General features: G+C 39.8%; 1 protein-coding gene across 4 annotated transcripts in view; it reads left to right on the forward strand.

The window, feature by feature from the left end:
- The first annotated feature begins 478 nt into the window (after positions 1-478).
- SERTAD2 (SERTA domain containing 2) overlaps positions 479-26,383 on the forward strand; it is a 112,952-nt gene continuing 87,047 nt past the window's right edge. For 3 of the 4 annotated variants that reach the window (XR_009544092.1, XR_009544090.1, XM_060169146.1), the window contains exon 1: positions 479-1,095. The gene's annotated coding sequence lies outside the window, so the exon portion shown is untranslated. Of the gene's footprint in view, positions 1,096-1,297; positions 1,785-26,383 lie in introns of those variants that run through there. The other variant, XR_009544091.1, reaches the window with a different exon arrangement.

Raw genomic sequence — 26,383 nt, forward strand, 5'->3', positions numbered from 1 at the left:
TTCTCCTCCTCATTGGTCACACCCTTGCGTCCATCACCTCCACGCGGCCCCGGGATTGGCAGAAGGCGCACTTCGGAGCGAGGAGGGCAGAGTGACTCCGCTGGTCTTCGGCGCCTCATCTTTCCCTCCACCCCCCTTTTCAACGTCCACCCACCTCTCCCCAGCCCCCACTCCATTCCCCCTCCCTACTCCAGTTCGCGGCAGTGTCCTTAGAAGACTCATTGGGCCAGGGGCGAAGCCAGCCGCCTATCGAGCCGCGCCGTCATTGGCCGACGCCCACGCCCGTCGGAGCGGCAGGCTTCGCCACTGGGTGGCTTCTCTCCGCTCCCCGCCCCCCCCAAAGCCTCGCCCTCTCAGTCGCCTCCTCCCCTCCCGGCTCTTCCACTGCCCCCTTTCCCCTCCCGTCCCCGCCGCGTCTCCCCTGTCCAGCTGGGCGGGGACTGCTGTACGACTCTGTAAAGTCTGTGAGTCACTGCACAACCTATCAATCCAATTAAATGTCTTGAGCGAGCCGAGCAGGCGGTGCTGCCGCCGCCGCCGCTCGCCCAGCCGCGGCCGCCCCTTCTCGCAGCGCCCCTCTGATCCATGGCTGTCTGTACTTGTTACGGTGTAACCTCCTCCTCCGCCTCCTCCGCCTCCTCCTCAGGAGCCGCTGCAACTTCCCCTCAGCCAGCCTCCTCCTCTGCTTGGGGACTGCAAAGGCATGGGATAGACCTAGAGCCACTTCTCTCTCCCCTCCAGCCCTCGCTCAATCTCCCCCCTTTAAATTAAAGTCTATTCCTCGCTCCTCGTCGTTTTAGGGATTTATTTGTCAGTCTTTTATTTCCCCTGATTTTATTTTCCCTCCCTGGGGCAAGGGGGTCGCAGGGGCCGGTGGGTTTATTTTAGGGAAGGGGCTCTCCCCCCCCCCGTTTCTCCTTGTCCCTTTGCGGCCGTGACTTGATTTTCCTGCCCCTCTCCGCTCCCACCCCTCGAACTCAGCGTCCTGCACTCGAGTGACGCAGCGACACCCTCCGCCCACAGCCCAGACGTCCCCTCCCTCGCTGCCACCCCGACCCGTCTCGGGGCTGGACCCGGTGCCGACTTCACAGAAGGGTGAGTACCGTGTTGGGTTGGCGGAGGGGTGGGGGAGAATCTAGAAAAATGTTGTAGCCAGTCCACTCTGGGGAGGGCAGGGATCACGTTGTGGGCTGGAGGTTCCCGGTCAGGCGTGGATTTGAGGTGGCGACTGCCTCCCCCTCGCTCCCTCTTCCCCCGCCCCTCGACTCCTTATTCACCAGCCTTGCTGTATTTCTAGGTATTGCCAGACTTCCACCATCGGGGCATTATAATGCTTATAAAATGAGCTGTAATGGCATGCTTTCTTAGTGAGTGGTCATAGTCAGCGATGTGATCTGATAGACTGTATGACCTGCAAAAAGTGCAAAACGGCTAATGGGTAGGTTTTCCTCCAAATCGAAGTTAAACTTTTATTCAATAAAGGCAAAGCAAAAGGTATTTCTAATTTGAATGTGTGGAGATAGACCAAGAGAAGACAGGTTGCCTTGTGGCATGGCTTACTATTTTTATTTTAAAATAGTTCTTTAGGTTCCCTTTTGAAAAAAAAACGTGAATTCAGTATTAACGTAAAGGTTATGAAGTCTTTGAACCTGTTGGAGGAAAACAAGGTAAGATGCAAATCCAGCTTGACACTTCATCTTTAGCTCACCTCTATTCTAGCAAGAAATTAAAGCACAGAATTTTTTATTTCTCCGTCACTGGGCACAGTGGGGTGTGCTAAGGACAAAAAGGGCTTTTTTTTTCTTTTGATATCTCTCTTTTGTATACTTGATTGCTCTTGAACAAAATTTTAATTTGGTCTCTTGGTTGTTGGCTGTTCAAAAGTACACATACTTGGCCATATATGCTTTATGAGAATCTTGCCCTGTGCATCTTTAATATTTAATTTGAGATAAAACTAAAAATTATGAGAAATAGTTACTCTGAATCACCTTCTGAGGTCGCTTTTGAGAATTCAGCCTATTTAAAATGGTATTCCTCTTTTTGAATCAAGTTCTGGTCTAGTTGTCCACAAGATTCAAATTAGGCCAAACCAAACATGTTTTGAAATATTAAAGTACAGGAAAGGCCTTTTAGTAGTTCATTCTCTCCTTCTCTTTCAGACTAACCAGAATAAGTTGTTGATAAATTTAATTGTAAAGAATAGACTGTTCCTGTACTGAAATCTGCCAAGTTTCTACAGAAAGATTTCTTTTTAAGGAGGAGAAATGTGTTTATGATCAGCCAAAAGTAGTAAAGTTGACTCAAATGTAAGTGCTGTCATAAGGAAATGCTTATCATAAGCCCCAAAACCTTGCAGAGTGTTTCAGGAAGACTTATACAAAGTCTTTTTGAATTGTTTAATAAATTTCATCATGTGGTCTTTTTCTTGAGTGTAAGACTGAATTATTGAAAGACCTCAGAGCAGAGGGGAGCCATGCTGCCTGAGTTTGAATCTAGCCACCATCCCTGGACGGCTGACTGACCTTAGGCAGGTTTCAAACCTGGCCTGTGAGGGTTTTCTCCTGTAAACGGGAGGAATGACTTTTCATCTAAGGGTTGCCTTAAGGATAAGTGAGAGGGCACAAGTCACAGAGTACTTGCTGTTAGCTGCCCCATCATCATCATCACCATCATCATCGTCCACTGAGAGGATGTGTGATGTAGTGGTTAAGGGGACCTCCACAACCAGACTGTAGGTTCAAGTGCCAGCATTTCCTCTTGCTATCCTTGTGATCTTGGCCGCGATAACCTCAGATTCCCCATCTATAAAGCGGGGATAATAGAAAAACTTACTTCACAGGGTTACTGTGAGGTCGGAATGAGTTTGACTAGTATTTGGTACATCTTTTCAAGTTTAATTCTGTTTTGTCCCTGGTATGTCTTGAAACAATGGGTGACTATATTTTTTAGAACTATACTTTTTGTAAAGATAAAGAATTATTGCTGTCATTGAAATAAGCAGAGTTCTTATCCATATGCGTGATGATTTATGGGATTTATACTTTTCAATGAAGTTTATATGAGTTTTTATGAAAGTTAGTTATTGGATGAGTTGAGTTGATCACTCTTTCATTTAAACTTGCATAACCAAATATATATACCACTATTATAACGATACCTGTCACATATTTGCTGTTATATGTGATTTTCTCCTCTACTAAACAGAAAGCTCTTTGAGGGTAAGAATAGTGTTTCATTCATAATTTAATCCCAGGTGCCCAGCAGAGTACCTGGTACATAGATAGGCTTAATGAATGCTGTAGAATGAATTAAACAATGTTATTCTCAATTTGTTTATGAGTAGTTGAATGACATTGTAAGTGATATTATGGAGCATACTATTATTTGTGGTGTTGAGTTGAATTTTTATGTTCTCAATTACTATTTTTGGAAATAGAGAGGGAATTACAACATGTTTTATTAGGAAAATATTTTTCATTTTGAAGATTGAACTTAAAATATTCTGAAAAGTACATATCAAATGTCTTCTTTTAATACCTGATGTGGCCATTTTTTTTACTGAAAGACTTTCTGACTCCCAAACTTCCTGTAACTAAGTTGGATGTTATTATAATTAATACAAATTATACAAATTAGATTTTGAATGTCCCAAATGATGATGTGATGTTATTATCGGCTTCAGAATCAATAATAATAAAGAGAATTTATCAAACCAACACTGTGGAAATAAAACGATATCATTTGCTTAAGGACCTAAGCTTTATTTCTCTTTCCATTCAAGAGTGAAATTCTTTCTCTTGAGCAGTCTTAATAAATAATTAGCTTTTCAAATAGGCGTAGTAAATAGTGTAATAGGAATCATAAAGAAGGTATATGTAATTAGCAAATAAAGCACTTTAACTAACTTCACCACACACTTAATAGGCATTACACATTGGGTAATGTATCTTTTTAAATAAGAAAATTGATCGGGCCTGTGCCACCCGCTTCATTTATAGAATCATTCTGCTTTACTTGTCAATAAAACCAGTTTAATTACTGTGCCCTCTGAAATTATAAAAATGCAAGAAATATCTTTCATGAAAGAGATATCCTCAGTAACAAAATCTGAAAACTAATCTACTCATAAGTGTTACAGAGTTCCATAACATTGTTAAAACTTTTCAGATATGTGAACTATCTAGTACAATGTGGGTAATTTTGTATATATAATCCTTTGTCTAACCAAATCATCAGTTATCCAATTTAGTTGAATATATTGCATTTTCACTGGCTAAAACAATTAACTTTTTAAAAGTCGCCCTTTTTTGTTCATACACTTTTAAAGCAGCTAATCTAAAATGAAACTTTAAAAAATTAATTTATAGGCACTTAGAAACTACACTTAAGTGTCTGGTCTGCAAGATGAAAGGTCTGAGTTTTTGCTTAACACATTTCAGCATGACTATTTTTGTAGCTCATATCTCTTTCATTTAACATTTTTCGTTTTGGTGAAGACATTTGAGTATTTATTGATATTTTACAGATGTATATAATGTCTTCAACTTTTAAAAAAGTGAAGTTTCTGATGAAGAATTGTCTGGGGGTTTCCCTGGTGGCGCAGTGGTTGAGAGTCCGCCTGCCGATGCAGGGGACACGGATTCGTGCCCTGGTCTGGGAAGATCCCACATGCCGCGGAGCGGCTGGGCGCGTGAGCCATGGCCGCTGAGCCTGCGCGTCCGGAGCCTGTGCTCCGCGACGGGAAAGGCTGCAACAGTGAGAGAATGGCGTACCACACAAAAAAAAAAAAAAAAGAAAAAAAAAATATACTCTGTCAGTGATCAAAAGGAGAGGAAAATTATTTTTGTGTTATCTATTGACATAAACTTAAAATTAAAGTCCCTGGAGTTCTAGACTGAACCACGCTACCGATTGGCACGTGACCTTGAGCATTACACTTAACCTCCAGGACTCTCCCTGTTCTTATCCTTTTTTTTTTCATCGTTATTAGATTATAATTGCTTTACAATGTTGTGTTAGTTTCTGCTGTACAACAAAATGAATCAGCTACATGTAACCTATATCCCCTCCCTCTTGGGCCTCCCTCCCACCCTCCCCATCCCACCCCTGTGGTCCTCACAAAGCACGGAGCTGATCTCCCTGTGCTATATAGCAGTTTCCCACTAGCTATCTATTTTACACATGGTAGTGTATATATGTCAATGCTACTCTCTCAATTCATCCCACCCTCCCCTTCCCCCTACGACCCCGCCGTGTCCACAAGTCCGTTCTCTATGTCCTGCCCTGCCACTAGGTTCATCAGTACCATTTTTCTAGATTCCATATATATGTATTAGCATACAGTATTTGTTTTTCTCTTTCTGACTTACTTCACTCTGTATGACAGACTCTAGATACATCCACATCACTACAGATGACTTAATTTCGTTCCTTTTTATGGCTGAGTAGTGTTCTTATCCTTTCAGTGGGAAGAGGGAAGGCATTTACCCTGCCCTCACTCACAGAGGACATTGTAGGGATAAGTTGTAAGTGCTTTTTAAAAGCATTGGAGAAGGATAGGGTGCAAGCAAATACAAAGTAAACATTTGCATTTAGAAGTGGACATTTGTTTGTCATTATTAAAAAGTTGTGACTTTAGATCTTTTGTCTGAAGGGCATTTTTCCTTTTAACTTTATATTTGTAGAGACTTCTTACTGGTATGTTCACAAGAAAGTATAAGGTATCTAAAAGAGCCAAGAAACTTTGAAAGGGATTTTAAATGTTAACATTGAGTTTTGGTATATCCTAGATTATAGCAGATGTTGATATTGTAAGAACAAACTTTATGTATCTAGGAGATAATACATTTTATTAACTTAAAGCTTGTAAAACTTTCACGTGTGTTGCAGGAAAAAATGTTTAGATGTATCAGTTTTGTTAGCAGTATATTCAAAGAGAAAAATTAGATTATTTACTTTTAAATTTCAAAAGGATTACTTGGCTAGAGGACCCCTTCTTACACTAAGTTATTTTTGTACCTTGAATACAGTGAAATGTGCACATTTCAGAATATAGTGGCTTGAAGGATTTTATTTACTCCAGCGAATCTTTTATTTAGGAAGGTGAGTGAAGACAGGTATGGAAAGGCTGTATTTTAAGAAACTAGTTTTTTTTTCCTCTTGTCCCTAAAAATGAGTTCTGAGTCTTTAAAAGTCAAAAAGCCCAGAGTTAGCACATTATGTCAGTTTCTTTGAATTCAGCTTTCCCTCTCTGTGGTTATTAACAGAAGAGTTGTCACAACCTTATGATATTATCACTTTTTAAAGTGGAAATGAAATTCTAGTGTACTCAGAGTAAGACCTGTTAAAACAAGTGGGACATACAAAGAAATATTTTTTGTTCCAACTAATATTAAGTATCGTGAACAGTGATCCTCAAATGCGAGGTTGCTAAGCAGAAAGCAACTTTTAAAAGTGTATTGTCCTTTTGTCCTTATTGTTCAACATCCAATTGATGAAAACTCAGAACGATCAGATTTCTTTTCTACTTTTTAATGTATAGTCCACACTGATGTTTATAAAGTTTTGTGTGATGTTACGTACAACTCTGTAGTATTGAATGTTTACTTTTAACATATTAAATAAAATGACCAAAACAGTCCACCTTTTATTTAAATTTTATCTGATTTTCACAGCCTTCTTCCCTTTGTTCTACCATTGTTGTTCAGTTTTCTTAATATTACCACTTGAATTTGTGTTTCTTTTAATGCGGCATCTTTCTCATTTTGCTTTTCTTTTCACATTGGTCTTTTTCCTTGATTATGACAGGTTTTTTTCTTTGCCCCTCTTTTGCCTTTGCCTCTCTTTAAGGCATGGAATAGGGGTTTTCATCTATTTCAGTCTGCTTTTATGAGACTGAGGCAAAGGCCTTCCATATAGAAAATTTGCTTTGCCTTATTTTGGAAGATGAGCTCTCTGATCATCTTATCTACACAAAACTTAAGGGGCCATTTTGTAAACCTAAAACCAAGTTTTAACTCATGTGAGGTGGTAAAAAGGGACAATAACGATGTGTTTATTATTTACTGCTTTTCTATTAATCTCTTTTTTTGGGGAGTTAACCACAGAATTTTTTCTCTCCACATTACCTTGAAACATCTCAAACATCCAGGCTTTGTGCTGCTCGGTGCCCAGTGCTGGGCGAGCCCTGGCGGCAGTCTGAGCTATGACCGTGGCCACCTGACCACGTGGGGGGCGAGTGGGCCTGAGAACAGCACATTAGACATGAAGAGCAGGTCCTTTGTTTTGTTTTTAACTCCGTAAAGCCAGACAGAACCTCAGACTCTGTCCACTGTGAGGTTTTCCAGGGTTCGCCATTGTTGAATGACTAATGTTCCTGGTGAAGTAACCATTAGCTTTATTGTCTTCCAGTGGCCTCAGCTCAAATGAAATGTATCCCTTTGAGTTAATTTTGTTTTGATTTTAAGACTTCTTTTCACTGAGAAAAACAAAGGGTATGAAAATGAATATGTATTTTTAAACAAAAAAGATTTACATAAAAATCCTTTGAGTAAAAAGATTTTCTAAGGACTCAAATCCATTAATTTGGAGAGAATGTTTAGTAGTTTCTTTCTTTCTTATTTTTTTAACATCTTTATTGGAGTATAATTGCTTTACAATGGTGTGTTAGTTTCTGCTCTATAACAAAGTGAATCACCTATATGTTTAATAGTTTCTTAAAATACTTGACATTATTCAGACATTGGTAGTAGAAAACCTTTCAATTTGATTAAATGAAATGAATCCCCTTTTTGATTTACAAAACAAACAGTCCATTGTTACTTTTTATTTAAACAATTCAAATATAGGGTTAGATAAACTTCATTTTGGAGTTGATTACATAAGAGACTTTCCAGAAATTGTACTTTGTAAAATCTATGCCTCTTGGAAGAAGCTTGGTCTTTTCTTTTTTCTTTTGTAAACCTATATCCCATTCCTGACTTCATTCATTTATTCATTTCATTCAGCAGATTTATTGAGCACTTACTATGTGCCAGCTACTCTTATGAGGCATATACATTACAGCAGTGAAGAAAAGTAACAAATATTATTGTCCTTGTAGAAATTACATTCTAAACTATTTTGATGTGTTTAGAGCTTGTTATCTACTATTTTGAGTAGTGATAACTAAACACTGTGTAATAATGGTTTGAAAAAAAAGTCAAGATTTCTTCATACGGATTTTATACCTTTTAAGTTGGTACAAAAGTCTAAAACTGAGTCCTGAAACAAAACTGCATTCAAATGGACAATTTTTATTTGAGTTTGAGTTGAAATATTAAAAACCTATAATGTTGCTGATGTTTCCACCAGAAATCATGAAATCATCCTCGTTTATGAACCCTGGGAAACCTTACATTGGACATGGTCTGAAGTTTCTCCTAGCTTTTCTCCTAGCTTTTCTTTACACCTTTGAAGTTGTTTTCTCACTTTGCTTTGTTTTCTTTGTGACAGAGCCTGAAAAACATGGGTAACACTGAAAATTGCACAATGGAAATGTAGTCATCTCAGCTATATGGCACAATTAACAAGAAAATCTTAAGTTTCCTTTGTCTAGTGTACATAAAGAACTAATCTTTTGTTTCTGTGATTGTAAAAACTATGTAATTTCCTAAACAAATAAAACTCTTAGTGTACATTTCCATCTCAAATATTAAAGAAGATATATGTGTTTTTGTGGTACAAATAGCACGAGTATGATATAATATAATGATTTTCATTAATTATTTTATTTTTGTTCATACACATGTCCCAAGTGCTTGGGGATATCAGAGACTAATAGACATGGCACCGGTCCATAATGGTTTTCACAGTCCAGTTGGGGAGACAAAAGATCCCCACATGAAAATTGTCTCTTGTGCTGGGCAATATGAGATTTAACTTGATGGAAAGTCTGGTGTAGGCCACTACAGTAAGCAAGGTCAAATGGACTTGCCTTCTGGAAGTCCTGGATGGCCTTCATAGGAATCCATCCTTCCTTTTTTTGTTTTTAATCCTTTTAAGTTTGGGAAAGATCGCCATCTTTGTGCCTTAGGCATCTAAGGGTAGAACAGTCCCTTTTCTAGCTACTGCAACTGCTCAGCAAGGAAGGAAAGGAAATGGAGTACACACCCTAGCCATTTATTATCAATACATTCGCTAGCTATCCCCGAGGGAAGCAGGGACTCTGAACTGAAAACAGAATACAAATGCCCCAACTTCCAATGGTTCAACTTCCAATGCTTCAACTTTACCATGGTGTGAAAGTTCTATACATTCAGTTGAAAATGGAGCTGGAATTTTGAGTTTGGATCTTTTTCTGGGCTGACAGTATGCTACACGATCCACTCGTGATGACAGTCACGAGGTAAATAACTAATACACTTACAACTATTCTGTACCCGTACAACCATTCTGTTTTTCACTTTCAGTACAGTATTCAATAAATTACATGAGATATTCAATACTTTAGTATAAAATAGGCTTTGTGTTAGATGATTTTGCCTCATTGTAGGCTAATGGAAGTATTCTGAGCATGTTTAAGGTAGGCTAGGCAAAGCTCTGATGTTTGGTAGGTTAGGTGTATTAAATGCATTTTCAACTTAACAGTATTTTCAGTTTACATGGGTTTATCAGGATGTAACCCTGTTGTAAGTTGAGGAAGATCTGTATGGGCACACAATGGATATGGTTCGGGTTCTTGAGGACAAAAATTTTTCCAGAGCTTTGGGAAGGCTGGTACATCAATGAGGGCCCTGTACACAAGGGAAGTTCCCTGAAAAATGGAAGAAACACTGAAAGGGGAAGAAAGAAGTGGAGATGGAGACTTTTGATAGCTACTGAAGACACACTCTTTTCCACTCAGTTTTGCCTGGAGCAGTCCTGCCTGTGAGATGGGCATACTCTGGGTCTAATATGCCAAACTTAGGAAGTCTATATATTGCTGTAATATGTAGGTATGATCTTTCTAAATTGTTTTGCTTTTCAGTTAGCCGAGATTCCTGATATGTGTGTGTTTAAATTCTAAAATATAATCCCATGTGACTCTGGCTTTTGTTTTCATTTGCCTGCACATTTAAAAATATTAAGAATTTCTTTGTTTTTTGAGTATATTTGTTTATTTGGACCTAAATCTAAGGTAGAAAAACACAATATATGCTTGCCTGTTGGATTTAAATTAGGGGGAAAATTCTAAAGCCTTAATGTTTATTTTAGCCATGGATGAAAGCATTTGGACACTTGTATGGAGACTTTTTTTTTTTAATTGTTTCTTTTCTGAGAAACTGTATCTGTGCTAGAACCATCACACATCTATTTGATTTAAAGGCCACCTGGGATAGTTATGTTCATTATCTTGATTGCTGATGATTTCAAGGGTATATAGATATGTCATGACTTATCAAATTATACATTTTAAATATATGCATTTATTGGATATCAATGAAACTTTAAGAAAAAGCCACCTAGGTTGTAAGGTATATTTTTCAAGACAAAATCTCTATTGTAAGATTATATTTTTAAAGTTTGTCATTTATTTTTTATTTCTTTTTAAATTTTATCTACTGTTTATTTACCTCTATCCCATACCCCAGTCACATATGTTTTAAGAAAGACAAATGGAACCGCAGAGACTCACGTGCCAGCTGAAATTTTGATATAGGACCTTAGAGAGCTTTCTACTGTATGTAATGCTCACTAGAGTATTTTTAAGTAATTTGCACAAATTTGAATTTGGAGAATTGGAGTTGTGTATTTTTCAAGGAATTCTTCTTTCCTTATAGTTTAACAGATTGTGACTCATCTTTGGCGTGGAATAAAGAGCATGATTTTAGTAGGACTTTTTTTTTTTTAAAAGAGATTAAATGGCTTAATGCTTCTCCTTAAATATTGTTCCTTTTTTTAATTGCTTTTTTTTTTTTTTTGCGGTTCGCGGGCCTCTCACTGCTGTGGCCTCTCCCGTTGCGGAGCACAGGCTCCGGACGCACAGGCTCAGCGGCCATGGCTCACGGGCCCAGCCTCTCCACGGCCTGTGGGATCTTCCCGGACCGGGGCACGAACCCGTGTCCCCTGCATCATCAGGCAGACTCTCAACCACTGCACCACCAGGGAAGCCTTAAATTGCATTTTTATAAATTAAATTTTGGCATGTTGGACCATAGAGTCTATGGATAGATTTGTTTAGGGAATAACCGAGTCTGCTCCGTTCTTCTTGCCCTCGTGGTCTTGAGCACAGCACAGAAGGCTTCATTATCGATCTGTTAGGGTCCTGGTCTAATTTTAATTGAGTATTCCTTATGTTACCCAATGTGTGTTTCAGAGAAATTTCTTCATTGTTGGAATTAATGCTTAACTTTAAAACGGCAATTTTGTGTGTGTGTGTGTGGCTGCGCTACATAGCATTCCCCGACCAGGGATCAAACCCCCACCCCCTGCAGTGGAAGTGTGGAGTCTTAACCACTGGACTGCAGGGAAGTCCCTAAAATGGCAATTTTTTATGAATAAAAAACATTCCAGAAAAAAAATTTGAGTTGTGTTTTTGGGATTGGGACTGTCCGGGTATTAATGAGTTGTGCCGTGCAAGCTCAGGCTCCTTCTACCATACAAGAGGGCCACATTACAATCACCCATCCCCAGGCCACAACCCAGGGTGAGGCCCTGGTTTCAGTATTTTTGAAAGTCCTCAACTTATTCCAGTGTAGAGCCACACCGTGCTCTGCAGTGCTGTATCTCACACCATATTCCCCCACACCCAAACTTTCTGTTGTAAAACTTTTCAACTATGTAGAAACCTTGATAATTCAGCAAAGACCCATATTTCCTCCACCTAGATTCAGTAATTATTAACCTTTTGCTTTATTTTGCTTTATGACTCTCTGTCTCCCTTTCTTTATATGTATAATTTTTTGTACCATGTGAAAGTAAGTTTTAGATATCATGACTCTTTACCATTAAATATTTTCAATATGCATCTCCTAAGAATAAGGACATCTTCCTACATAACCACAGTACCATTATCACACCTATGAAAATTAATAATAACTTGGAATGCTTTTCAAGAGCTCAATTCCATTTATTAAAGATGTATGAATTCACATTCTGCTAAAAGTTAAATGCATATGAAGTGAGAAGTTCTGCAGAATATGAAATTCTGGGTATTTTTGCTAAAGATATGTTTCTTATCTGTGTTTGCAAGTAAGGCCACTACTTCAAACATTTTTGTAAGGTAAATGCCTTTTCTTATGTATGGCGAGGTAAGATCCTTTCTAGATCTAACGTCGCATGATCATATCATGAGGAAAAAAAATTTATCAAAGTTCATGCCACAGTGTGGTTTAATGGAAAAAGCCCTATTTTGAGCCAGAACAACGTTGGTTCAAATTCTTGCTCTGCCACTTACTGCAGGTGACCTTGGAGAAGTTGAATTCATGTATCAGGATGCTTTTAGAAACCACCCTCAAGCTTGCTGGAATCATCAGGAAATTTATTATTTCACAACAAATCCAGAGCCACAGCGGGCTCCAGAGTTGGTCAGCTCTGTAGCTCAGGTTCGTAGCGTCTTTTGGCTTTCAGCTGGGTTCCTTGCTGGCTCCCACGTCTGTTTTGGCTCCTTCCTCAAGCTGGTTCACATGCTGATGTTATGGCATTCAGAGGAAGTCAGAAACCTCCACAGGTGTGGACTGTCAGTCTTTCTGTCTGATTGGGCATCTCTGCCCACATCTGGACCAGAGGGCTGAGGTTCTCTTAGGGAGAGGAAGGAAGGAATGGATGTCGGGTATACCACTAACAGTGTTCATTACCCCTCTCTAAGTCTCCGTTTTCCTCGCTATAGAATAGGAACAGTGATAATCTACCTCTATGATTATTAATGGTATACAACAGGTAAAGCAACAGTACACAGCTGATTTTAATAAATGCTAATTCCTATTTTTTTCTTCTCTCCTTTTCATCTTATGGAAAATTCTCTCTTCCTTTGATACTGCTACACTCCATTCTAGTAAGTATATGTAAGTGATTCTCTCAACTGGTCTTTTACCTGTCCTCTAACCTCAGTATCTAGGGCATAGCATTTTTTTTTTAATAAATTTATTCATTTTATTTATTTATTTTTGGCTGCACCGGGTCCTCACCGCTATGCGTGGGCCCTCTCCAGCCGCGGCGAGCAGGGGCCGTTGCTCGCCATGGCACGCGGGCCTTTCACTGTGGTGGCCTTTCCCACTGCGGAGCATGGGCTCCAGGCGCATGGTCCTCAGCAGTTGTGGTGCGCAGACCCAGCAGTCGTGGCGCGCAGACTCAGTAGTTGTGGCACACGGGCCCAGCGGCTCTGCGGCATGTGGGATCGTCCCAGACCAGGGCTCAAACCCATGTCCCCTGTATTGGCAGGCGGACTCTGAACCACTGTGCCACCAGGGAAGCTCTAGGGCATAGCATTTTATGTGAATTTTGCACGTTGGTCAGGTACCTTCCATTAATCTATCTTGGCCCTTCTTATTTTTTCTTATATATGTTTCAACTTTATATTAATTCCAAAGCCAGGGAAGGGAAACTGTCAACAGTGTGCACATATTCATCAAGAGACAGATCAGATGGGAACAAAAATCTCTTTAATTTCACTAGTCATAAAAACAACAGAGTTGAAATAGATTTGTTCCCTTTATTTAAAAGAAATGCACCATGACCTGTGGAAAAGTCAGCAAAATAAAGCACTATATTTGAAACACAGTACTTTATTTGTCCGGGATAGAACGGGTCTTTGATATTTTGGGAATATCTAGTCTTGTCATGGTAGGTTAGCCAGGCCTATCATGGCAGTTTAGCCACTCTGGTTTCTCTAGAACGTACTTTCTAAATAGAATTGTGTCTGATTTACAAGTCAGTCTTTTCTGGATTGTTTGATCTTGAGCCCTCTCTCACCCACTGTGAGAAAGTAGTCTTTTAAAGACACGTTTTCCAGTATGTGTGCACACTGGTGGGTTTTTGTTCACGCATGCCCTTCTCAAAATATGTAGAGAAGGATTGTCATATTTTCCCCCTATGGAATTTCTAAAGCACTCCTGAATCACCTGCGAAGCCTGCAACATTGTCACAACCCAATCACGTGGGAAGATCTTCACCTTTTTTAAAAATTTTCTTCCTAAATGATGGGATCACTCTTGAAGGACAGCTACTGATTCTTCTTGACCCCTCAAGCAGACTATTTGATTCCTGCCAGCCTCCATGGAAAGAACAGAAGAAGGGTGAAAGTCTTGTGTCTCTCTTGACTTGGAAGATGCTAAGTCTTGGCTTGTCCCTAAATTTTCAGTTACAGTTTTTTTACTTTGTCTTTCATTTTCAGGCTTAGTGTTGATGAGGTACCTATTGCTCTAGTAAGCTCTGTGAATACTGAAAATACTCAGATTTTGAATGGTTCCATCCATAATTCAAAGCTTCTGCTGGCATGAATTGTTTTGAGCCAGAGGAATACTTTTTAAAAGAACTATTTAAGGGCTTCCCTGGTGGTGCAGTGGTTAAGAATCCGCCTGCCAATGCAGAAGACACGGGTTCGAGCCCTGGTCCGTGAAGATCCCACATGCTGCGGAGCAGCTAAGCCCATGCGCCACAACTAATGAACCCACATGCTGCAACTACTGAAGCCCGTGCACCTAGAGCCTTGTGCTCCGCAACAAGAGAAGCCTGTGTATCGCAACGAAGAGTAGCCCCTGCTCGCCACAACTAGAGAAAGCCTGCATGCAGCAACGAAGACCCAACACAGCCAAAAATAAAATAAATTTTTTAAAATAAGAATTATTTACGTATGTTTTGATGTTTTTTATACATCTCAAATGAAAGTTCTGTAAACTTTAAATTACGAAGCAGCACAGTGAAAGCAGAATTCTGAAATAAATTGTATTTTATTAAAGAAGCCAGAGAAGGACACTGTGGCTATAATCTTAGTTAAAAGTGCTAGAGTTTGGGGGAAAAAAAGTTAGAACTTTGTATTGCATTTCCTCAAAGTGCTGTTGGTTACTTTAAAAAGGGTGACATAAGACTGTAACTTGTGAAGCTTGGTTTTGTTTGGGCAAAGTTTTAATTTTAGTACCTTGCAGAAAAGTTTAGTGGACAAGATTCCCTTTGCTGTGTAACAAATGCTTTTACTATTTAGCTAAGGTTTACTACCAGTGGCTCAGAGGCTGAAAGGAAAAGTGAAATGACTGTTGTTTCCCATCTAATACTAGATTTTATTTTTATTTCCACTACCCAGTGTTAAAAAAGGAAATGAAAAGAAAGCAAAGATCAAGATCCAAAAGCTCAAACTAAAATGTAATTTACGGGGCTTCCCTGGTGGCGCAGTGGTTGAGAGTCCGCCTGCCGATGCAGGGGACATGGGTTCGTGCCCCGGTCCGGGAAGATCCCACATGCCACGGAGCAGCTAGGCCCGTGAGCCATGGCCGCTGAGCCTGCGCGTCTGGAGCCTGTGCTCCGCAACGGGAGAGGCCACAGCAGTGAGAGGCCCATGTACCGCAAAATAAATAAATAAATAAATAAAAATTAATTTCCTAACTAGAATAAGGCTGGTTTTGCCATGATGTGAAAAGTCATCCGTAGGAAACGTTTGTTAATAGCTAAACAGTTGGCCATACTGATTGCTGGGATTAGTAGTTCGATTGGGATGTACTCCTGTCTTCAGATACTCAATCAGGCAGGTAAAAACCAATCAAGGCTAAGCAGTTGGGACTGACTCAACTTCTTTTTTGCCTCCCTACAGAGAAATGTTTCAACTATGCTTCTTGCCCCTACTTTTTCGTCTCCCTGAGAGAATGGAACAAAAGTCCAAGTGACAGTGGGTTGGAGAGCAGTGCATTATCTGCCTCTTATTACCCAGGACTTATATACTCTAATGATAGAATAATTGCTAGAGCTTTGTTTATCTTTCTTGATTCTATCATTTCTGTGTTGCCTTGGGAGCTTCTCATGGGCGGGGTCTAAAGTTGTGTGGAATAGATTCTAAGGACAAAAACTGCTTTTGTCCCAGGCCATTTATTGTCTTCATTTTCTGTAAGAAGTTCTTATTTTGGCTGAAAAATTGCAGGATGACCAACAAAAAATTGTTGACCAGCTAAGAAAAGTATATTTACAGTAGCTTTGAAAAAACTATTTGCAAAAGAGATTATACTTAAAGATTATTATTTCTGAAAGACCCATATACCATGGAGAAATTTTCTGGCCATGAATCTATTTTGCTGTATTAACCATTCGTGCCATTCAGTCTGTGCATCTTTAATTATATGCTATATATTTGAGCATGAGGCATTTGGGGACACTTACTGGTCAACTTTGAGTTTTGAGAAATTTTTTTTTTAAGTTGCAGGCAGACAAAAACAAACGATAGTTTGAGGATATTAATGGAATTGTATTATGGTTGAAATTTTTGATTGTTAGAAAATTTGTCTGTAATTAGCCATAAATTTAGTTTTATTGTGGACCAAGTCATGGACTCTGCTGGAGATGCAGAGTCCTAACTTAGTGTGAAAACGTTCTGGTACAGGGACCCTCCTGTCTTCTCAGCACTGTTGTCATGTTCCACTTCAACCCATTTCACATGTTGTGGCTAATGTAGTGACTGCTGAGTGGTACGTGCACTAGATCAACAGGGGTCATAAGTTTGTGGTTTTGCTTTTTGCAGTACTTATGCATCATAAGAACAACATGGTGAAAACTGAAGCATTTTCTATTTGGGTTAATTTAGGATCACCAATAGAGATATAAAGCATTTAACCTTTTTTTTTTTTTTCTGTTTTGCTCTCACCTGATTACTGGATGGGGAGATGGGCAAAGAATCGATGTTGAGGGGAGGTGATGGAAGAGAGGTGCTTGTTGCTACCACTTTTTGTCCATCTGTGTAATCTACTAATCATTTCATATGGTCTCTGGCAACTGTTCTGGTGACAAGTTTTACTTCTTTTGGAGAAACTGTGATTTTTATTTTTGAATAAAAATAAGAATAAGAAAATGGGTTTTTAGGGCTTCCCTGGTGTTGCAGTGGTTAAGAATCCACCTGCCAATGCAGGGGACATGGGTTCGAGCCCTGGTCCAGGAAGATCCCACATGCTGTGGAGCAACTAAGCTCATGCACCACAACTACTGAGCCTGTGCTCTAGGGCCCGTGAGCCACAACTACTGAGCCCGCGCGCCACAACTACTGAAGCCCGCGCACCTAGAGCCTGTGCTCCGCAACAAGAGAAGTCACCACAATGCGAAGCCCGCGCACTGCAACGAAGAGTAGCCCCCGCTCGCCGCAGCTAGAGAGAGCCTGCGCACAGCAATGAAGACCCAATGCAGCCAAAAATAAATAAATAAAAAATTAATTTAAAAAAAAAGAAAATGGGTTTTTAAAAACAGATTTCCTATTTCCTAAAATACGGTGGGAAAGGACTGCTGTGAGGCTGAGAAATCTGGAGGCCAGGACACAAACAGTGGGTGCTCAAAAAATGCAGCTCCACGCCCTTGGGGAAAAAAATAAAATAAATGTGGAAGCCTTTTCTTTTGTTCTTCTGCTTCATCTTATATTTGTATGCTTATAAACATTATTGGTGTGAGAATTCCTCTTTTGAAAGCTTTCAAGTTGTTTTTCGGTCCAAGTTGTTGGCATTCTACCTCGCAGTATCCCTACTTCTTATTTGAGGAATACAAAAGGAGATGCACTTTAGACTACTTATCCTTTAACTTTTGAATACTGGATGCAGGTATTAGTGCAAATTCAGTATGCCATTATGCGATGAGGAAAAAAAAAAAAGACATGTTTATGACTAGGAAACAGTTCTTGGCAAAGAGAAGTTTTGTCCTGTTCAATCAGTTACTGAAATGGAGTTGAGTTTTCTTTTATGTATGTATGTTTTTTTTTTTTTGCGGTACGTGGGCCTCTCACTATTGTGGCCTCTCCCGTTGCGGAGCACAGGCTCCGGACGCGCAGGCTCAGCGGCCATGGCTCACGGGCCCAGCCGCTCCGCGGCATGTGGGATCTTCCCGGACCGGGGCACGAACCCGTGTCCCCTGCATCGGCAGGCGGACTCTCAACCACTGCGCCACCAGGGAAGCCCTATTATGTATGTCTTTGAAGTTGAAATGATTCAGTAGTCATCTGTGAGCACTAGAGTAGTGAGTTCTTGGGAACGTTTGTACTCCCAAGGAGGCAGTTTGTGAAGCAAATGCATAGTGAGTAAGTATATTGTGACTTTTCTGACAAGCGTGCTATAGAGCAGATGATGTTTTGGTATACTGGAGCACAGCAGTTAAGCCACGAGGTGTCAAGTGGAAACTCAGGCACTTGGTCAATCCAGTTATCAGTTTCTACTCTTCATATGCTCTCATTTTCTTCGTGTGTATTTGTAATTGCTTTAAAGTGATCCTGCCAATTTGACAACCAGAAAGGGTAACAGAAATAAAGTCCAAATAGTTGATTTTAGAATTTTAAGTAAGTTGTATTAGGGGAACATATTAAGTGTGAGGATAACCATCAATTTGATTTTTCTTACTGTTCCTCTTGCTTATCTCCTTGACTGACAAGTTGACTGCTTCACTTTATGTAAAGTTTTATTTCTTTTAAATTAAAAATAAAAGTTCATGAACTTTGTACTGACTCAGGATGTGTGATGCTGTGTTTTAATCACTGCTCTGTTCAGTCAGTAAAATTCCTATACTTTTAAAACATCCCTGACTGTCAGGTTAGCACTGCTACTACGTGCCGCCATTTTGTTATCATTGTTTTGCATCATCCTTGACTTGTATGATCAGGTGTCTTTCACCACATGAAGGGATGAAACTGGCAACAGTCATTTTATAATGGTGTATGTTAATGTATAATGTTTAATCTACTCCACATCTTTCTGCAAGGTTTTCTGGCATCCTTTTTTAGCATTCATGTTAAAGGAGGCACCCAGGATGGCCTTGATGTGTTTAAGAATATGCGGTCAATGTTACTTGCTGGAACCAGCCCTGGAAAAGTTGAACTGGTGCCATATATTTCTTGCTACTGTTATGTCTAACTATAAAATGAAGGAAGTGCTAATAACACTTCCTACTTGTTTAGCACGTTTTCCTCCCCAGCTCTCCAAGGAGTTGGCCAATATCAGGCAAGATTCCCAGCCCATGTTTCTATTATTTTATAATTCTTGTAACAATGTTGCATAAGGCTTCCACTCGGTATCTTTTTTCTTAAAAAAGATTTCTTAAAATCTTTTTTCCTAAAATTTGGAAAGTAATACTTGCTAGTATCATCCCCGTTTCTCAGATACTAAGAACAAGGCATATCTTGGCTAAGTATTTGACCTAGGATTATACTATAATCAGCCGCAGTGCCAAAAACAGAATGCGGGATTCTTCCTCGACTTCATTTTATTACCGAGCAATAGTTTCTCTCCTTTACAGATACATATACTTACAACAGGACCAAAGAAAATACATTTCCAGTTTCCAAAAATATTTCCCACATCTCTTCTTCAGTGTTCCAGTGTTAGGATTTATACTAGATTTATTGTCTGAAGTAAAGTTTCAGTGCCGGTTCTAAACACGATCTGTTCCCATATTATTCCTGATTTGACTACTATCCCAGAAGGTGATGGATAGCTGAAGAAAGAGTATAAGGGATGTATCCCCTATTTTCTTTTTGCCCTTCTAAATTTGATTTAATATAAGGTTGCTTTCTACCAGGAAATTTCATGAATGGGCATATGTTAATAAGCCAGAGTTTTTTTTCTTTTATAGTAATAAACTTAACAAAATATCTCCCCAAAGTGGATTCAGTTAGAGTGTGTTAAACTTGAGCGAGTACTTCCTGAACTTACAGGGGGAAGCAACGCCAGCCACTCTGAAAATGAAGTTGTTCCTATAAAACTTAGTTACTGCAGTCTGAATATATTTTGTGCTTTGATGTAGATCTTCAAAATTCCTTTTGTTAGTGAATGTATAACTTGAGGAGGAGTCTGTAAAAACTAGAAGAATTGATCGTTCTGCTTTAAAAATACTTTAAAAAAACTGAGGATAAAGTTTCTGAGAGTGGCAGGTTTTTGTTTTTTTTTTTCCTTCAGAGTAACAGAAGTGAAAGCTGCATTTTGGTCAATTTTGCTCAGCCTTCTTAGTGACAACTCCAGGCGCAAAGCGTGTGCTGGTGTGCACACACAAAGCAGTCTTCTTGTTTTGGTGCCCCGCACGTGAACCACTGCATGTCCACACATGCCTCACATAAAGAGTCCATTCTTGCTCACGCGCAGCCAAGGAGGCTGGCCGCTGCAGTCTTCTGCTCAGGGGAAATTGGCAGCCTTTCTTCTCCTGTAAACAACAGCCTGACGTCACCCCCTGCAGCAGTGATAGTGGACCCACTTTAGAGATTCTCAGCTGGCATATCTGCTGAAGGCCTGTCACTGGCTTTGATCATCTTCACTCACACTTGAATAAATGCAGTACAGAGAAATTCGTTAATGTCAGGAATACTGGTGTAGCCCTTTAAAATGGTTTGTGAAGTACTTGACCTTGAATTTTCACATATAATCCTAATGGGAAACCTGTGTGACGAGCAGGAGAATTGTAGTTATTTCTATTTTAGAAATAAGGTAACTCAAGTCCAGAGAATTAAAAAGTTAGCCAGTGGTGGAATGACTGAAATTCAGGCCTTCTAAACACTGTTTTGTCTCTTTTTACTATGTTAAATAACTTCTTTAGTAATTGTTAATTGTTCTGTTACTTCCTCTCTGAACTAAAATGTGTGGGATGATGATTTATGAGTTTTTTCCCAGTCAAGACATCTGTGCGTTAAAATCAGATACAGTCTTGTTGCATTCGGAAACTCCCGAACAATACATTAACCCACTTCCTTGCCTCAGAGAGAGCCTTTTGAAAAATCTAGCATAAGTCTACACTCACCAGCCTAATTGGAAAGATGTATTAACAATATGATCCTGTTCTTCATTTGGCCTCTGAAAGCTACATAAAATCGAGAGGGTGGAAGATCGTAATTCTTTTGTGTTGTTAACAGGAAGAGACAAAGCTAACATGAAGGGGCTGTTCTGTTAGTTAGAAATCAGAATTTTATTGGGAAGGAGGGGAGAGTTGAGCTACTGGTTAAAATATAACTTATTTGTTGTATAAGTAGTTGTCTTTCTCACATACCCACTTCTAGTTTATTTTCAGGCAGTTACAATGACCTTTCATGATTTATAGTTGTGTATGTGGTTTGGGAATACTTCAGGTTGTAGATAACTCTTGGTTTTCTCTTTTTGACTCTGAGTCGGTTTTTCAATGTGACGTTGAAGAATAGGTAGGAGGGTGTTTAGGTGTGTGTGGACTACGCACCGTAAATTAGTCGGACCTTAACTTCTCTGCTGAATGCCGCAACTTGAGCCAGCTCCCCTGATTTTGAAGTGTATGTTTAGAGAATGCAAATTAATGTTGATTTTAGCTTACCCCTGACAGAAAATGTGTTTAAAGCCTATGTATTAAAAAGGCAAATATAATTTAAAAAAAGAAACTGCTTTCTAAAACTGCCCTTTGGTATACAGTAGGCACTCAAAAAGGAATTTTAAATGAAACTGTGATAATCAGAAATTAACTATGTTAGCAACCTCAATAAGCTAGCATCTATTATAGTAGTTGACTAAAGATATACCTAAGGAAAAAAAGTGCATTTGGGGTGGAAGAAACATGTTTTATTGCATAACTTAAAATGAACCAAAAGAGCTGTTTATTTTGCTTTTTATTTCACTGAATGGAAAAAAAGTAGCTTTGCCTTTAAAAGACAGTACTGCTGGTTTTAAAAATTATAGCAGGTTGAAGGAATAGAAGGGTAGTACATCAAATCTACTTTAACAAAGAAAACAAGTCACTACCTTCTCACCATCTTTTGCTTCTGTCTATGGCAAAGAATAAGGAGCAAGTAACAGCTGCCAGTCAGAGCCCGTCATTTCTGTTGGGCAGCGAAGTCTCAAAGTCTGGGTATGCTGGGGGAGTGGAGTGGCCAGTGCAGTGAGCCGCCCCAGCAGTGGGGGCAGTGCCACCGGTGCAGTGTGCGTACCAGTGCGGGGCTTCCCCAGCGCTGCCCTTGGGGGAAGCCCATGCCCACTTGTTACAGGAAAGGCTGCAGGGGGTCTGCCCAACCCAGCTTTAAGTTAATAAACTGATGCTTAAAGTGTCCCAGTCTGTCAAGTAACAGCGTGGAGTTTCTCATCACTGCAAGCGGCTGTTTGTAATTGTAAGCACATAGTAGTAAGGGCAGAGGACAGATGTTAGATAAGTGAAGTCAGTGGGAGAGCAGTGGGAGAGCCAAGCTGGCCTTAGCTTTTAACTTTTAAGTAATTATCTTGCTATGTGTTCCACAGTGAGTAACATATGAGCAGAAAACAAGGTGGGATTTGAATTTTAGCCCTCCATAAAAGCATTAGCTTTTTATTTTAGCATTTCAGAGTTGGAAAATACCATTTTGGCAGATTTGGTACGAATGATGATACCACCTGGATTTGTATGGTGCCTTGCAGTTCATAATCACTCTCATGAGCATTATTTTATTTAACCCTTGCAGCCGTAACCACCTCGTGAGGTACTGCCCTTCGCCTTTATAAATGAGAAAACAGAGTTCTGAGAGGTTATGACTGGTCAAAGGGCACCCAGCTAGCAGGCAGTACTAGGGCTTCGACTGGAATCCCTGTCCTTTGACTCCAGCGTTCCTGTCACCGAGCTGGGAACAAGCACCTTGATAACACCCAGCTTCATGGTCTTCCCACCTCTTGCTCTCGCATCTGCGCAGAAAACCACAGGCAGCAAATCGAGCTTAGTGACCGGTTCCTGTTGCTCACAGTAAACTGTATCGTCAAAGGGTAGCTTCTTGAATGACTTTGAAGTTAATAATCCAATAAAAAGAGAAGACTTGTTATTTCTAATGCAGGATTAGAAGAGTAGTGCACAATGAACCATAGGGACCATTTGGTTTTAATACACATTGTTTTACCCAAAGTAAAGCCCCCCTTCATAAGGAAAGTGAAACTCCAGTTAATTGCAGAGGACTAGAGCCCATTTCCCCAGCCTCAGACCAGGTGGCGTTTTCTTTTAAAAAGGACACCTCCTTAAACAGAGGCTAGAGTCCTCATCCCAGGAGCTAATTTGACTTGAGCTTCCAGCAGAAGCATTTACCCTTTGCGAAGCCTTGTGCTGGAACCAGGCTTGTGGGAGTTTAGGATCTAGTGGGGGAGACTTACTCCAGGGTGAAATGCCCCAGTGCTAAGCGTTCAGTCATTTAAGAGACTAAGAAGGTCACGGATAGATTCATGGATAACTCACATTTGGTCTCAGTCTTCTGGAAAACATTTATGAAGAAGCCCTTTCTTATATGACCTTCTATTTGTAAGAAAAATGACAACTGTGGCCACTTAGGAGTGTTTCAGAGTAATGAACGCTGCCTATCCCTAAGAAGCTGAAGTGTGAAGATTAAAAGCAGATCAGATTGTGATTGTTAGCCCTGGATTTCTCTTTAGGCATTGTCCTAGAAGTTTTGACTGAGAAAATCATATATTATTTGTGCCTTGTTATAAAAGCTCTGCTAATACCTTTTAACTCCTTGGCATACATTTTCAAAGAACTGATGGCGAGCGAGAGCTTGGAGAGCCTTTTTGAACCCCCTGGTAATTTGGGCAGTCTCCAAGTCAGGCTGAGTTGATAGGGGATGCAGAACTGATCAGAATAATTACAAGTTCCATTATGTAAAACTTTGCCAACAAAAATGCTCAGGGAATGCCTTTATAGGACCTAACTTGCACCAGAATTAAACTTGTCTTTCTCGGTAGTTACTTCCAAAGCTGCACAAACTTCATTGAGTAAACGGGTCAGTTTGTGCAGTATTCTTCTTGCATGACGTGTTCAGGTATACACAAAGGCAGTTGGATTATAAATTTCAAGGCCAAACTAGCTTCCAGTAAAGCAGATATATGAAGAAGCTATATTATATTATATTCTTAGAGGAAGAGAAAATTCTCTTTAAGAGCTGCGTTCAATTTCCCAGTCTGTTGGATTGGATCGTGCTCACCTCTGTCAGCTCCAGGTTTGGCTCTCACGTTCCTGCCTCTAGGTTCTTCAATCACACTCAGCAGTACTTGCTTATAATCGGGTGGTCCTGTCCTCACTCCGTTCTCCAGGGCCTAAGAAGTGGATAGAATGATTTGGGGTTAGCTTTAAAAAAATAACCAGATACCCCATTGATTGCAGTCTGTGTAGTACCTTTCTACCATAATGTGTCTCACTGGCTTCAAATCAGGCCAAAGACAGACGTAAAATACTGTAAATGGTACATATGTAAACTTTGCTGAAGAGGCTGTGAGGGTCCTACATTCACTTACCATGTTTGCCCAAAAGTGTCCCTCATTTCATTTTGGTAGTGAAGACCAAAGCTGAATTTCATTAACAATCTATGAATATTTATAGCTTTTTGTGGGTTTTGCCAGTTTTCCCTCTTAGGTGATAAATGGTGGTGGTGAAGGGGAGTTCCATAAATTTTAGGGCAAGAACCCAACTCATTATTCATTCAATTCATTATTTAAATTTTCAGTTCATCACTTCAGCCCCCAAGACTTTAGGAGAAAAACAGGCATTGCCTGTGTATTTGTTTGACGGAAAGTGTCAGAAACCTATCAAACTAACTTAGAAAATGGAGACTTACTGACTTATAGAATTTGAGAAAGGCCTGGGCCACCAGACTGTGGGAGGAGCAGTACCGCAGTCGGCTTGAACGCGGCCAGGACTCTCTCCGTCTTTCATCTCTGTCTCTTTCTGCATTTTTGTTTCATTCCTTCTCATGGCTGGCAACATGGCCACCAACAGTTTTTATTATAGCTTCTGTCACTGAAAAGTTCTCTGAATGCCAAGTTAAGAAAAAAATCATAGGCAAGAAACTCAGATCATTGTGTGTCATGTGTCCATCCCTGGGTCATTCAGCAGGGTTAGGGAGGTGGGGGTCATGTAGAAACATGGTGACACGTGTGTGTTTACCCATAGGACTAAACGTGGGTAGGTGGGTATTGCCCAAGGTAAGACATGCTTGTTGGGAAGAAAATTTCCCAGCATGTGTGCTCACTATAACATGTCAGACCAGTGACTTTCAAATGTTTTGACAGAAAACCATAGTAAAAAATACGTTTTACATTTAAGCACACACACGTGCGCGCGCGCACGCACACACACACACACACTTAATTGAAAAAAAAATTGTGAAACAGTATTTACCCTCATTATGTACAAGGCATTCTGATACTTTCTATTACATGCTATTGTAGTTCATTTTTAAGAAATATTGATTATAATTTACCTAACTGATTTCATGACATTAAGATCTGTAGTTTGAAAAATACTATGCTAGATGTTAAAAGTAGCAGATAGATAATTTCACATGCAAACAGATACTTGCGCGTGGATATTTATTCAGTCTTGTTGAATAATTTATGTTCTAGAGAGATGCTGGGGTCTCATAGGGTGACAAATATGTGACATGAATGCCTTTTCCAGTTTCCATGGTGGATGATATGGTTGTGCTTTTCCTACCGAGGAATATTCTGGAGGCTTTCCCAGCCCTTTGTAAAGTATAGTAAGCAAGACGAGTGCCATATGCAATCAGCTGCACTCCACTCTGTTATGGACTTACCTCTTGCTGAGAAATACTGAAATCCTTTGGACCTAGAAAATTTCCCAAAGTGCTTTCACTTCTCTCTTAAAACAAAACATCAGCACCACTTTCTTGAAAACTTTGTTGTGGCAGCATGAAGGACAGCTTTCCTGATCATTGTAATACTGTAAAAGGGTGGATGAAATCTTTGCTTATCCAAGAGTCAGTGGAAAAACTAAGACCTCTTGTTTTTTATTTTCTACTGAAACATTTGAATCCCCAGCCTTCTACTTTTTAAGTTGAATTGAGAAATTCAGATGGAAACTTAACAGCAGTAGAACAGAGTGACTCCTGAACGAGACATACGAAAATGCAGAGAACAGTAGTAGAGTTCCTTCTTGCAAAAGCCCATGGAGATCCTATATAACAACTGATTAGCATATAGCGCCGTGAATCTTCCTGTGAAATGCACAGCCATAAAATGTTTAGAAGAATATATTGGAGAATATAGAATTAGGAATACAGAGAGATTTCATACAAAAAGTACTGACCATCAAGGAAAAGATTGATAAGTTTGACTACTGTTGATGAACTTTTATTCATTAAAAAGATTGGAAAAAGTAGATTGAGAAAAGTATTTAGAACACATATAATAGACAAAGGACTGATATTCAAAATACATAAAGAACTGTTGATGGGAGTGTAAACTGGTATAACCATGTTAGGAAAAAGTTTGGCAGTGTCTAGTAAAGC

Source organism: Lagenorhynchus albirostris, chromosome 13 (assembly GCF_949774975.1).
Source record: "Lagenorhynchus albirostris chromosome 13, mLagAlb1.1, whole genome shotgun sequence".
In the NCBI taxonomy this organism is placed as follows: Eukaryota; Metazoa; Chordata; class Mammalia; order Artiodactyla; family Delphinidae; genus Lagenorhynchus; species Lagenorhynchus albirostris.